Below are 15,850 nucleotides of genomic sequence, written 5' to 3'. Positions count from 1 at the left end.
GTGGAGACTACAGTATGTAATTTAACACAGGAGGAATAGGTGTAGACTACAGTATGTAATTTAACACAGGAGGGAATAGGTGTAGACTGCAGTATGTAATTTAACACAGGAGGGAATAGGTGGAGACTACAGTATGTAATTTAACACAGGAGGGAATAGGTGTAGACTACAGTATGTAATTTAACACAGGAGGAATAGGTGGAGACTACAGTATGTAATTTAACACAGGAGGGAATAGGTGTAGACTGCAGTATGTAATTTAACACAGGAGGGATTAGGTGTAGACTACAGTATGTAATTTAACACAGGAGGGATTAGGTGGAGACTACAGTATGTAATTTAACACAGGAGGGAATAGGTGTAGACTACAGTATGTAACAGGAGAAGAGACATGTTCTGTTATCAGGACTTAGTGAACTACAGTTCAAGACAGAAGTGTGTCCCAAATGGCACCCTATTCTCTATATATATATTTTTAATTTGTTTTATTTAACCAGGCAAGTTTTTAAGAACAACTTCTTATTTACAATGATGGCCTACCCCGGCCAAACCCGGACGACGTTGGGCCAATTGAGCGCCTGCCCTATGGGACTCCCAATCACGGCCGGTTGTAAAACGGCCTGGAACTGAGTGTCTGTAGTGACGCCTCTAGCACTGAAATGCAGTGCCTTGGACCGTTGCGCCACTCGGGAGCACTACTTTGGACCAGTTTTGACCAGAGCTCTGTAGTGCACTACATAGGGAATAGAGTGCCATTTGGGATGCACATTAAGACAGAGTGGGAACTTGCATAAACTCTAGTGGACTAGTGTTTTCCCTTGGACTGAACACCAACAGAGGAGTGAAAAGGGCCAAGTCTGAAGGTAGTCACTCATGCTCCTGTCTAGAGAAACAGGCACTGTAGGCTAACAGGACATGCTCCTGTCTAGAGAAACAGGCACTGTAGGCTAGCAGGACATGCTCCTGTCTAGAGAAACAGGCACTGCACTATAGGTTAGCAGGACATGCTCCTGTCTAGAGAAACAGGCACCCTGCTGGTCATCTTTGAATGTTTGAACATCTTGGCCATGTTCTGTTATAATCTCCACCCGGCACAGCCAGAAAAGGACTGGTCACCCCTCAGAGCCTGGTTCCTCTCTAGGTTTCTTCCTAGGTTCCTGCCTTTCTAGGGAGTTTTTCCTAAACACCGTGCCTCTACATCTGCATTGCTTGCTGTTTGGGATTTTAGGCTGGGTTTCTGTATAGCACTTTGTGACATCGGCTGATGTAGAAAGGGCTTTATGAATAAATGTGTTTGTTTGACTGTAGGCTAGCTGGACATGCTCCTGTCTAGAGAAAGAGTCACTGTAGAATAGCAGGACATGCTCCTGTCTAGAGAAAGAGTCACTGTAGAATAGCAGGACATGCTCCTGTCTAGAGAAACAATCACTGTAGGCTAGCAGGACATGCTCCTGTCTAGAGAAAGAGTCACTGTAGAATAGCAGGACATGCTCCTGTCTAGAGAAAGAGTCACTGTAGAATAGCAGGACATGCTCCTGTCTAGAGAAACAATCACTGTAGGCTAGCAGGACATGCTCCTGTCTGGAGGAACAGTCACTGTAGGCTAGCAGGACATGCTCCTGTCTAGAGAAACAGTCACTGTAGGCTAGCAGGACATGCTCCTGTCTGGAGGAACATGCACTGTAGGCTAGCAGGACATTCCACATGCAGGGCTGGGTCTGGTGGGTCTGGTGGTGAAAACAGAGTAAGTAAAGTAAACACAGGAACACACACACCAGGAACCCAAGCAGGCCCAGGGCCAGTAGTAACAGCACAGTGGAGTGTGTAAGTGTGTGTGTAGGTGTGTGACAGTGGTTGTTTTAGAGGGCCGGTTTAAAGGGCCGGTTTAAAGGGTCGGTTTAAAGGGCCGGTTTAAAGGGCCGGTTTAAAGGGTCGGTTTAAAGGGCCGGTTTAAAGGGTCGGTTTAAAGGGCCGGTTTAAAGGGCCGGTTTAAAGGGCCGGTTTAAAGGGTCGGTTTAAAGGGCCGGTTTAAAGGGCCGGTTTAAAGGGTCGGTTTAAAGGGTCGGTTTAAAGGGCCGGTTTAAAGGGTCGGTTTAAAGGGCCGGTTTAAAGGGTCGGTTTAAAGGGCCGGTTTAAAGGGCCGGTTTAAAGGGCCGGTTTAAAGGGTCGGTTTAAAGGGCCGGTTTAAAGGGCCGGTTTAAAGGGTCGGTTTAAAGGGTCGGTTTAAAGGGTCGGTTTAAAGGGCCGGTTTAAAGGGTCGGTTTAAAGGGCCGGTTTAAAGGGTCGGTTTAAAGGCCGGTTTAAAGGGCCGGTTTAAAGCTCCTAGCATGGGTTGGCTTCTTCGAACGTCTCTGAGAAGACTGGTCTCTTTCTACTACTGACCGAGTGCTGTAGAGATAGCCTGGTCCCAGGTCTGTTTGTGCTGTGTAGCCAACTTCTATTGTCATATACACCAAACATCAGAATGACCATAAGAGTTGGCAACACAGCACAAACAGATGTGGGCCCAGGCTACTGTAGAGCTCTCAATCTAGTAGCAGGGAAGGAATCTGGAGCTCAATGTATCACCCCTCCTCCAACCCAGCCCAACCCAAGCTAACCCCAAAACCCTGGAACCAGTGACCACGCCATTAAGCATTTCTCTATGAACGGCAAACACGTTTCTGTGGTGATCTTTCTATTTTTAGCTGCTTCTATGCTGGCCATGTTCGGGAATCCAGGTATTTGGTTCTGACTGGCTGAATGGGTTGTCTCCGGTTGTCTGGACTACTACACCATTTGGAATGTCTGGCATACGATCAAGAACCACTACAAAGAGGGGGGTGGGAGGAGAGAGAGAGAGGGGGGAGAGAAGAGGAGAGAGAGAGAGAGAGAGGGAGAAGGAGAGGAGAGAGAGAAAGAGAGAGAGAGAAGAGGAGAGGAGAGAAAGAGAGAGGGGAGAGAGAGAAAGAGAGAGAGCGAGAGAGAGAGAGAGAGAGAGAGGGAGAAGGAGAGGAGAGAGGGAGAGAAAGAGAGAGAGAGCGAGAGAGAGAGAGAGAGAGAGAGGGAGAAGGAGAGGAGAGAGGGAGAGAAAGAGAGAGAGAGAGAGAGAGAGAGAGAGAGAGAGAGAGAGAGAGAGAGAGAGAGAGAGAGAGTGGTGGGAGGTTGAGAATGCTGGTAAAAGGTCATATATATATAGTGAGTGATGACCACACTATTAAAGAACGTGAGGAGAGAGGTTAGTGTTGTGATGAAGAGGGAGATATTTATATATGTATTGTGAGTGATGACAACACTAATAAAGACGTGAGGAGAGAGGTTAGGGTGTTGTGATGAGGGAGAGAGATATTTTAGTGATTTCAGTGTGTTTGTTCTCATCCACCCAGATAAAGCCCAAATAGGACAGATCTTTCTCTCCCAACCCAGCTGTATAGCTACAACTAAACCTCTCTCTCCATCACCACAGGGAACGCTCATCCTATCGGCGTAGGATTGGGCTGAAACATTCTGTTGTGAGTTTCCCTTGCATCTCCTCTTTCAATGTCTTTTTCACACACACACACACACATACACACACACACACACACACACACACACACACACACACACACACACACACACACACACACACATCTTTAGCCTGTCTTTGAAGGGAGGAGGGTGATGCCACTCAGAATGGGAGAAAGATCAGTACTGAGACGCTGGTGCTGTCTGACTGTCAGTCTTTGCCCTACTTCATACACAGCTTGGCTGATACTGTACATAAATAGCTGGTGCATACATCCACAAAGGTCCTGCCAAAGTCAACAACCACACACATTCTCTGTCACTGACATGAGTTAGAGATTGACCCTATTTATATTACATCCAGGTTCAACCTGTCCATATATGGAATCTCAGCAGTCACCAACTAACAACAGGGTGTCCAAAACTGCATCCTGTTCCCTATAGGGTGCACTACTTTTGACCAGGGCCCATTGGACTCAAAAAGTAGTGCACTATGTAGGGAATAGGGTGCCATTTGAGACACACCCAGGTTAAGGAGGACATTGGGTTCCTGACCTGGCCTCGTCACTAAGGAATGGAAATTCCAAGAGTTCCTAAGTTGCCCCAGGTTACGGGAGAACTGACCTCAGATGTTCAGGAACTCTGATAGCCATCTAACATTCCAAACATTCCAACAGGAATCAATAGGCTGTTTGGTTGTTCAATCTAACTGGCCAATCAGCGACCAAGACAGGGGCTGAGGAATGAAGGTATAGACCATGGGCGATGTGAGTGTTGGGCAGAGAGAGAGAGGTATATGTGTGTGCGTGCGTGTGTGCGTGCGTGTGTGCGTGCGTGCGTGCGGCTGCGTCCATGCCTGATTCTATGTGTCTGTGGGGTGTTGTTCGTCTGTCTGAGCTCTCAGGATAATTACTCAGTATCAGTTGGTAATCCTCCTTTCCTACAAACAGAGGTGTTCTTTCAATGTGGCCCCTTAAAGACCCCCCCCCCCACTGATGGGGAGAGGTGACCCGTGACTGTGGAATCCCATGCGTAGAGAACCCGAACAGGTCATTCTGGTCATCCTACACCATCTACACTGTTAGGTATGGTTTCATTAAATGGTCTAGGAGAAAAATACTTCTCCTCCCCTTTGACCTAAAGCATCCTCACCCATTACTCACACACATCTACCCTGTTATACCTGTTACCATTGTACTATGACCTGGGACTTAGCTGTTATACCTGTTACCATGACATGGGACTTGGCTGAGGGATGTGTTTTCATGACTTAGCTGTTATACCTGTTACCATGACCTGGGACTTAGCTGTTATACCTGTTACCATGTTAACATGACCTGGGACTTAGCTGTTATACCTGTTATCATGACCTGGGACTTAGCTGTTATACCTGTTACCATGTTATCATGACCTGGGACTTAGCTGTTATACCTGTTATCATGACCTGGGACTTAGCTGTTATACCTGTTACCATGTTATCATGACCTGGGACTTAGCTGAGGTATGTGTTACATGACCTGGGACTTAGCTGAGGTATGTGTTATCATGACCTGGGACTTAGCTGAGGTATGTGTTATCATGACCTGGGACTTAGCTGAGGTATGTGTTATCATGACCTGGGACTTAGCTGAGGTATGTGTTATCATGACCTGGGACTTAGCTGAGGTATGTGTTATCATGACCTGGGACTTAGCTGAGGTATGTTTTACATGACCTGGGACTTAGCTGAGGTGTGTGTTATCATGACCTGGGACTTAGCTGAGGTATGTGTTATCATGACCTGGGACTTAGCTGAGGTATGTGTTATCATGACCTGGGACTTAGCTGAGGTATGTGTTATCATGACCTGGGACTTAGCTGAGGTATGTGTTATCATGACCTGGGACTTAGCTGAGGTCTGTGTTATCATGACCTGGGACTTAGCTGAGGTCTGTGTTATCATGACCTGGGACTTAGCTGAGTCACCTACCTGACATAGCAACCCTTCTCTCTCTGTTCTTTAGAGTAAAGAGCAGGATTCACCTACCTGACATAGCAACCCTTCTCTCTCTGTTCTTTAGAGTAAAGAGCAGGAGTCACCTACCTGACATAGCAACCCTTCTCCCTCTGTTCTTAAGAGTAAAGAGCAGGAGTCACCTACCTGACATAGCAACCCTTCTCCCTCTGTTCTTAAGAGTAAAGAGCAGGAGTCACCTACCTGACATAGCAACCCTTCTCCCTCTGTTCTTTAGAGTAAAGAGCAGGAGTCACCTACCTGACATAGCAACCCTTCTCCCTCTGTTCTTTAGAGTAAAGAGCAGGAGTCACCTACCTGACATAGCAACCCTTCTCTCTCTGTTATTTAGAGTAAAGAGCAGGAGTCACCTACCTGACATAGCAACCCTTCTCTCTCTGTTCTTTAGAGTAAAGAGCAGGAGTCACCTACCTGACATAGCAACCCTTCTCTCTCTGTTCTTTAGAGTAAAGAGCAGGAGTCACCTACCTGACATAGCAACCCTTCTCTCTCTGTTATTTAGAGTAAAGAGCAGGAGTCACCTAGCTGACATAGCAACAGTGGTGGAAAAAGTATCCAATTGTCAAACTTGAGTAAAAGTAAAGATACCTTAAAAAATACTACTGCAGTAAAACTGAATGTCACCCAGTAAAATACTACTGCAATAAAACTGAATGTCACCCAGTAAAATACTACTGCAGTAAAACTGAATGTCACCCAGTAAAATACTACTGCAGTAAAACTGAATGTCACCCAGTAAAATACTACTGCAGTAAAACTGAATGTCACCCAGTAAAATACTACTTCAGTAAAACTGAATGTCACCCAGTAAAATACTACTGCAGTAAAACTGAATGTCACCCAGTAAAATACTACTGCAGTAAAACTGAATGTCACCCAGTAAAATACTACTGCAGTAAAACTGAATGTCACCCAGTAAAATACTACTTCAGTAAAACTGAATGTCACCCAGTAAAATACTACTGCAGTAAAACTGAATGTCACCCAGTAAAATACTACTGCAGTAAAACTGAATGTCACCCAGTAAAATACTACTTCAGTAAAACTGAATGTCACCCAGTAAAATACTACTGCAGTAAAACTGAATGTCACCCAGTAAAATACTACTGCAGTAAAAGTCTAAATGTACACTGCTCAAAAAAATAAAGGGAACACATAAACAACACAATGTAACTCCAAGTCAATCACACTTCTGTGAAATCAAACTGTCCACTTAGGAAGCAACACTGATTGACAATAAATTTCACATGCTGTTGTGCAAACGGAATAGACAACAGGTGGAAATTATAGACAATTAGCAAGACACCCCCAATAAAGGAGTTGTTCTGCAGGTGGTGACCACAGACCATTTCTCAGTTCCAATGCTTCCTGGCTGATGTTTTGGTCACTTTTGAATGCTGGCGGTGGTTTCACTCTAGTGGTAGCATAAGACGGAGTCTACAACCCACACAAGTGGCTCAGGTAGTGCAGCTCATCCAGGATGGCACATCAATGCAAGCTGTGGCAAGAAGGTTTGCTGTGTCTGTCAGCGTAGTGTCCAGAGCATGGAGGCGCTACCAGGAGACAGGCCAGTACATCAGGAGACGTGGAGGAGGCCGTAGGAGGGCAACAACCCAGCAGCAGGACCGCTACCTCCACCTTTGTGCAAGGAGAAGCAGGAGGAACACTGCCAGAGCCCTGCAAAATGACCTCCAGCAGGCCACAAATGTGCATGTGTCTGCTCAAACGGTCAGAAACAGACTCCATGAGGGTGGTATGAGGGCCCGACGTCCACAGGTGAGGGTTGTGCTTACAGCCCAACACCGTGCAGGACGTTTGGCATTTGCCAGAGAACACCAAGATTGGCAAATTCGCCACTAGCGCCTTGTGCTCTTCACAGATGAAAGCAGGTTCACACTGAGCACGTGACAGACGTGACAGAGTCTGGAGACGCAGTGGAGAACGTTCTGCTGCCTGCAACATCCTCCAGCATGACCGGTTTGGCGGTGGGTCAGTCATGGTGTGGGGTGGCATTTCTTTGGGGGGCCGCACACCCCTCCATGTGCTCGCCAGAGGTAGCCTGACTGCCATTAGGTACCGAGATGAGATCCTCAGACCCTTGGGAGACCATATGCTGGTGCGGTTGGCCATGGGTTCCTCCTAATACAAGACAATGCTAGACCTCATGTGGCTGGAGTGTGTCAGCAGTTCCTGCAAGAGGAAGGCATTGATGCTATGGACTGGCCCGCCCGTTCCCCAGACCTGAATCCAATTGAGCACATCTGGAACATCATGTCTCGCTCCATCCACCAACGCCACGTTGCACCACAGACTGTCCAGGAGTTGGCGGATGCTTTAGTCCAGGTCTGGGAGGAGATCCCTCAGGAGACCATCCGCCACCTCATCAGGAGCATGCCCAGGCGTTGTAGGGAGGCCACACACATAACTGAACCTCATTTTGACTTGTTTTAAGAACATTACATCACAGTTGGATCAGCCTGTAGTGTGGTTTTCCACTTTAATTTTGAGTGTGACTCCAAATCCAGACCTCCATGGGTTGATAAATTAGATTTCCATTGATCATTTTTGTGTGATTTTGTTGTCAGCACATTCAACTATGTAAAGAAAATAGTATTTAATAAGAATATTTCATTCATTCAGATCTAGGATGTGTTATTTTAGTGTTCCCTTTATTTTTTTGAGCAGTGTATTTGGTTTTAAATATACTAAAGTATCAAAAGTAAATGTAATTGCTAAAAAATATATACTTAAGTATCAAAAATGAAAGTAAAAGCATAAATCATTTCAAATGACTTATATTAAACCAGATAGCACAATTTTCCTGTTTTAGCTAGGGGCACACTCCAACACCCATACATCATTTATAAACACAGCATGTGTGTTTAGTGAGTCCTCCAGATCAGAGGCAGTAGGGATGACCAGGGATGTTCTCTGTTTAGTGAGTCCACCAGATCAGAGGCAGTAGGGATGACCAGGGATGTTCTCTGTTTAGTGAGTCCACCAGATCAGAGGCAGTAGGGATGACCAGGGATGTTCTCTGTTTAGTGAGTCCACCAGATCAGAGGCAGTAGGGATGACCAGGGATGTTCTCTGTTTAGTGAGTCCTCCAGATCAGAGGCAGTAGGGATGGCCAGGGATGTTCTCTGTTTAGTGAGTCCGCCAGATCAGAGGCAGTAGGGATGATCAGGGATGTTCTCTGTTTAGTGAGTCCACCAGATCAGAGGCAGTAGGGATGACCAGGGATGTTCTCTGTTTAGTGAGTCCGCCAGATCAGAGGCAGTAGGGATGACCAGGGATGTTCTCTATTTAGTGAGTCCTCCAGATCAGAGGCAGTAGGGATGACCAGGGATGTTCTCTGTTTAGTGAGTCCACCAGATCAGAGACAGTAGGGATGACCAGGGATGTTCTCTGTTTAGTGAGTCCTCCAGATCAGAGGCAGTAGGGATGACCAGGGATGTTCTCTGTTTAGTGAGTCCACCAGATCAGAGGCAGTAGGGATGACCAGGGATGTTCTCTGTTTAGTGAGTCCACCAGATCAGAGGTCGTAGGGATGACCAGGGATGTTCTCTGTTTAGTGAGTCCGCCAGATCAGAGGCAGTAGGGATGACCAGGGATGTTCTCTGTTTAGTGAGTCCGCCAGATCAGAGGCAGTAGGGATGACCAGGGATGTTCTCTTGTCCTGCTAAAGATTCTAAATGTGACGAGTACTTTTGGGTGTCTGTGAAAATGTATGGAGTAAAAAGTACATTATTTTCTTTAGGAACGTAGTGAAGTAAAAGATATAAATAGTAAAGTAAAGTACAGGCACCCCAAATAAACAACTAAAGTATTACTGAACTTTAAAGTATTTTTATTTCAGTACTTTACACCACTGCATACCAACCCTTTTCTCTCTGCTTACTGACCAAGTCCTACATTCCTCCCCATCACTCTGACATGCCTGCATACTGCTGTCACGAGGCCAACCACTCGTATCAGTAAAATAAGGAGATATAGATAGCTAGGAGAGGCATGGAGGTGTGTGTGTGTGTGTGTGTGTGTGTGTGTGTGTGTGTGTGTGTGTGTGTGTGTGTGTGTGTGTGTGTGTGTGTGTGTGTGTGTGTGTGTGTGTGTGTGTGTGTGTGTGTGTGTGTGTGTGCGTGTGCGTGTGTGTGCGTGTACACCCTGGTCATCTGTCTAGCTGGATAAGGCTTTCACGTCTCTGCAAAGCTCTCATCACGCTCTCATTGTAAAGCTCACACATGACAACAGTCCCCTTCTGGCCCGGCACCATAATCATTACCACATCACTCATGCATGTTCTGTGCTATGCCAGGTCTGCCCATGATGTTTTTAAAGAGCTTGCTGTACTATACAGTATATGTTTATTGGTGTATTCACTTGTTTTCTTTTCTTACAAGGATCTGCACAGTAGTATTGTAGACAGTGTTGTATTCCAGGACTCAAGCTGTAGTGATTTGACTTATGACACAGATAGTTGGTGCAATAGGGCGAAGGCAAACATACACAACATTTTAGGCGACAGTATTTCTGCAGTAGTGGAGTTAACACATTCTGTCTTGAACAAGGCTACCTGACATCTCATAGTAGACCCAGATCTACGGGCTGATATACAGGAATCTACTAACTTCTTGGACCCAGTCCAACAGTGTCATAGCATCAGACCACTGGTATGTGTGTTTGTCCTTCACCATCTTCGATACATGTAATATAACCTGAAAAATGAAGAGAGAAAAAACTGGTGAATGAGAATAGAGGTAGGTATCACATTCCAGGGCATTGACTTGTGAGAGATGAGATTCGGCTTCACTAATCAGAATCTATATATCTATCTATGCTATGCAGGTAGGGGGGTAGGTGGGTTGATGAGTGACTGATGATTAACCTTTAACCTGTAAGTGAAGAAAATAGATAATTCCTCCACTGACAGTACTCTGTTCCCACAGCAATAGAGACTATTTGAGCATTCTAAGGAGTTGACATGTGTGGACATCTCTCTCCTCTTCACTCAACAGAGACTGGGCTGATAGTGTAGAGAGGCAGGCTGAAGGGGTAGATGCGAGTTTCTGCTATGCAAAGCCCTCTGCCTCCACATACACTTAGGCCTAGATTCAATCAGGTCAAGCTTTCACCGATGATAGGCAACGCCTTCATAGCTGATGTTTTGGTGGTGTCGGAGGTGGAACTGCTATCGTCATTGTTATGAAGCCACACCCACCCCACTCACGTTACAAAATCAAGTGTAGGCTTTGTAGAAATAACGATCAGCCTAATCATTAAACTAAATCAGGAGGATTTCTATCAACCTAACGGAGGTGTATAGTGGCTTGCAAAAGTATTCACCCCCCTTGGCATTTTTCCTATTTTGTTGACTTACAACCTGGAATTAAAATTGATTTCATTTACACAAAATGCCTACCACTTTGAAGATGCTAAGTATTTTTTAATGTGAAACAAACAAGAAATAAGACCAAAACCAAAAACTTGAGCGTGCATAACTATTCACCCCCCCAAAGTCAATACTTTGTAGAGACACCTTTTACAGCAATTACAGCTACAAGTCTCTTGGAGTATGTCTCTATAAGCTTTGGACATCTAGCCACTGGGATTTTTGCCCATTCTTCAAGGCAAAACTGCTCCAGCTCCTTCAAGTTGGATGGGTTCCGCTGGTGTACACAATCTTCATACCAGAGATTCTCAATTGGATTAAGGTCTGGGCTTTGACTAGGCCATTCCAAGACATTAAAACGTTTCCCCTTAAACCACTCGAGTGTTGCTTTAGCAGTATGCTTAGGATCATTGTCCTGCTGGAAGGTGAACCTCCATCCCAGTCTCAAATCTCTGGAAGACTGAAACAGGTTTCCCCTCAAGAATTTCCCTGTATTTGTCATTATTTCAAGTCTGACTAGTTTCAAAGTCCCTGCTGATTAAAAACATCCCCACAGCATGATGCTGCCACCACCATGCTTCACTGTGGGGATGGTGTTCTCGGGGCGATGTGAGGGGTTGGGATTGCGCCAAACATAGCGTTTTCCTTGATGGCCAAAAAGCTACATTTTAGTCTCATCAGACCAGAGTACCTTCTTCCATACATTTGGTGAGTCTCCCACATGCCTTTTGGTGAACACCAAACGTGTTTGCTTATTTTTTTCTTTAAGCAATGGCTTTTTTTCTGGCAACTCTTCAGTAAATCCCAGCTCTGTGGAGTGTAAATCCCAGCTCTGTGGAGTGTGCGGCTTAAAGTGGTCCTATGGACAGATACTCCAATCTCCGCTGTGGAGCTTTGCAGCTCCTTCAGGGTTATCTTTGGTCTCTTTGTTGCCTCTCTGATTAATGCCCTCCTTGCCTGGTCTGTGAGTTTTGGTGGGCGGCCCGCTCCTGGCAGGTTTGTTGTGGTGCCATATTCTTAAATATTTTTAAAAGTGAATTTAATGGTGCTCTGTAGGATGTTCAAAGTTTCGGATACTTTCCTATAACCCAACCCTGATAAGTACTTCTCCACAACTTTGTCCCTGACCTGTTTGGAGAGCTCCGTGGTCTTCATGGTGCTGCTTGCTTGGTGGTGCCCCTTGCTTAGCTGTGTTGCAGACTCTGGGGCCTTTCAGAACAGGTGTATATATATATACTGAGATCATGTGACAGATCATGTGACACTTAGATTGCACACAGGTGGACTTTATTTGACTAATTATGTGACTTCTGAAGGTAATTGGTTGCACCAGATCTTATTTACGGGCTTCGTAGCAAAAGGGGTGAATACCTATGCACGCACCACTTTTCCAAACATTTTTTTAAATTATTTTTTGAAACAAGTAATTTTTTTCATTTCACTTCACCAATTTGGACTATTTTGTGTATGTCCATTACATGAAATCCCCCCCAAAATCCATTTAAATTACAGTTTTTAATGCAACAAAATAGGAAAAACACCAAGGGGGATGAATACTTTTGCATGGCACTGTAAATTACATTTCTCATTCCAGTGTTCCAACTGGTTAACAAGGCTGCATGGAATTTATTGAATAGAGCCCTTAGATGATTAATGCACTCAGTGTTATGACTGACTATAGGTGACCAGACCCCGGGACCGTTCAGTGTTATGACTGCAGGTAGCCAGGCCACACCCCAGGACCACTCAGTTATGACTGCAGGTGGCTAGACCACAGGACAATTCAGTGGTATGACTGTAGGGGACCAGACCAGATGCCAGGACCACTCAGTGTTATGACTACAGGTGGCCAGACCAGACCCCAGGACCACTCAGTGTTATGACTGTAGGGGACCAGACACCAGGACCACTCAGTGTTATGACTACAGGTGGCAAGACACCAGGACCACTCACTGTTATGACTGCAGGGAACCAGACCCCAGGACCACTCAGTGCTATGACTGTAGGGGACCAGACACCAGGACCACTCAGTGTTATGACTACAAGTGGCCAGACACCAGGACCACTCAGTGCTATGACGACAAGTGGCCAGACACCAGGACCACTCAGTGTTATGACTGCAGGGAACCAGACCCCAGGACCACTCAGTGTTATGACTTAGGGGACTGGACCCCAGGACGAGGAATGATGATGTGGGCCGGAAATAGGAATGAATGAATGAATGACACAGGCCGGAAGACAACAGGAAATTAATCACTTGTAATGTTGCCAATGCTCCGATGAAAGAAGCAACCCTAACTGTTAATAAACACAGGAGTCACTGTCTCTTATTGTTGTTGGAGATATTTTACATTTTTAAATTTAAAAAGGTAAGTCAGTTAAGAATAAATTCTTATTTACAATGACGGCCTACCCCGGCCAAACCCGGACGACGCTGGGCCAATTGTGCGCCGCCCTATGGGTCTCCCAATCACGGCTGTATGTGACACAGCCTGGATTCGAACCAGGGACTGCAGTGACGCCTCTAGCACTGAGATGCAGTGCCTTAGACTGCTGTGCCCCTCCGGAGCCCCAAGGTTAATAACTGTTGACCCTCTAAATACAGTACTACCTTCATATTACCTACAGGACAGTAGAAAAGGGCATGTTTAGGCCCATTGAAAATAATGATGAAAATCACCAGACCTTGTATTGTTTTATTGTGTTCCTTTATTCTATTTTTTAACTTTAGTTTATTTAGTAAATATTTTTCTTAACTCCATTTCTTGAACTACATTGTTGGTTTGGGGCTTGTAAGTAAGCATTTCACTGTAAGGTCTACTACACCTGTTGTATTCAGCATTTCACTGTAAGGTCTACTACACCTGTTGTATTCAGCATTTCACTGTAAGGTCTACTACACCTGTTGTATTCAGCATTTCACTGTAAGGTCTACTACACCTGTTGTATTCAGCATTTCACTGTAAGGTCTACAACACCTGTTGTATTCAGCATTTCACTGTAAGGTCTACAACACCTGTTGTATTCAGCATTTCACTGTAAGGTCTACTACACCTGTTGTATTCAGCATTTCACTGTAAGGTCTACAACACCTGTTGTATTCAGCATTTCACTGTAAGGTCTACTACACCTGTTGTATTCAGCATTTCACTGTAAGGTCTACTACACCTGTTGTATTCAGCATTTCACTGTAAGGTCTACTACACCTGTTGTATTCAGCATTTCACTGTAAGGTCTACTACACCTGTTGTATTCAGCATTTCACTGTAAGGTCTACAACACCTGTTGTATTAAGCATTTCACTGTGAGGTCTACTACACCTGTTGTATTCAGCATTTCACTGTAAGGTCTACAACACCTGTTGTATTCAGCATTTCACTGTACGGTCTACTACACCTGTTGTATTCAGCATTTCACTGTGAGGTCTACTACACCTGTTGTATTCAGCATTTCACTGTAAGGTCTACTACACCTGTTGTATTCAGTATTTCACTGTGAGGTCTACTACACCTGTTGTATTCAGCATTTCACTGTAAGGTCTACTACACCTGTTGTATTCAGCATTTCACTGTGAGGTCTACTACACCTGTTGTATTCAGCATTTCACTGTAAGGTCTACTACACCTGTTGTATTCAGCATTTCACTGTAAGGTCTACTACACCTGTTGTATTCAGCATTTCACTGTAAGGTCTACAACACCTGTTGTATTAAGCATTTCACTGTGAGGTCTACTACACCTGTTGTATTCAGCATTTCACTGTAAGGTCTACAACACCTGTTGTATTCAGCATTTCACTGTACGGTCTACTACACCTGTTGTATTCAGCATTTCACTGTGAGGTCTACTACACCTGTTGTATTCAGCATTTCACTGTAAGGTCTACTACACCTGTTGTATTCAGTATTTCACTGTGAGGTCTACTACACCTGTTGTATTCAGCATTTCACTGTAAGGTCTACTACACCTGTTGTATTCAGCATTTCACTGTGAGGTCTACTACACCTGTTGTATTCAGCATTTCACTGTAAGGTCTACTACACCTGTTGTATTCAGCATTTCACTGTAAGGTCTACTACACCTGTTGTATTCAGCATTTCACTGTAAGGTCTACTACACCTGTTGTATTCAGCATTTCACTGTAAGGTCTACTACACCTGTTGTATTCAGCATTTCACTGTAAGGTCTACTACACCTGTTGTATTCAGCATTTCACTGTAAGGTCTACTACACCTGTTGTATTCAGCATTTCACTGTAAGGTCTACAACACCTGTTGTATTCAGCATTTCACTGTAAGGTCTACTACACCTGTTGTATTCAGCATTTCACTGTGAGGTCTACTACACCTGTTGTATTCAGCATTTCACTGTAAGGTCTACTACACCTGTTGTATTCAGCATTTCACTGTAAGGTCTACTACACCTGTTGTATTCAGCATTTCACTGTAAGGTCTACTACACCTGTTGTATTCAGCATTTCACTGTAAGGTCTACTACACCTGTTGTATTCAGCATTTCACTGTAAGGTCTACTACACCTGTTGTATTCAGCATTCCACTGTGAGGTGACACCTGTTGTATTCAGCATTTCACTGTAAGGTCTACTACACCTGTTGTATTCAGCATTTCACTGTGAGGTCTACTACACCTGTTGTATTCAGCATTTCACTGTGAGGTCTACTACACCTGTTGTATTCAGCATTTCACTGTGAGGTCTACTACACCTGTTGTATTCAGCATTTCACTGTAAGGTCTACTACACCTGTTGTATTCAGCATTCCACTGTAAGGTCTACTACACCTGTTGTATTCAGCATTTCACTGTAAGGTCTACTACACCTGTTGTATTCAGCATTTCACTGTAAGGTCTACTACACCTGTTGTATTCAGCATTTCACTGTAAGGTCTACAACACCTGTTGTATTCAGCATTTCACTGTAAGGTCTACTACACCTGTTGTATTC

Source organism: Oncorhynchus clarkii, chromosome 33 (genome assembly GCF_045791955.1).
Source record: "Oncorhynchus clarkii lewisi isolate Uvic-CL-2024 chromosome 33, UVic_Ocla_1.0, whole genome shotgun sequence".
Taxonomy (NCBI): domain Eukaryota; kingdom Metazoa; phylum Chordata; class Actinopteri; order Salmoniformes; family Salmonidae; genus Oncorhynchus; species Oncorhynchus clarkii.
This window is presented reverse-complemented; position numbering follows the sequence as displayed.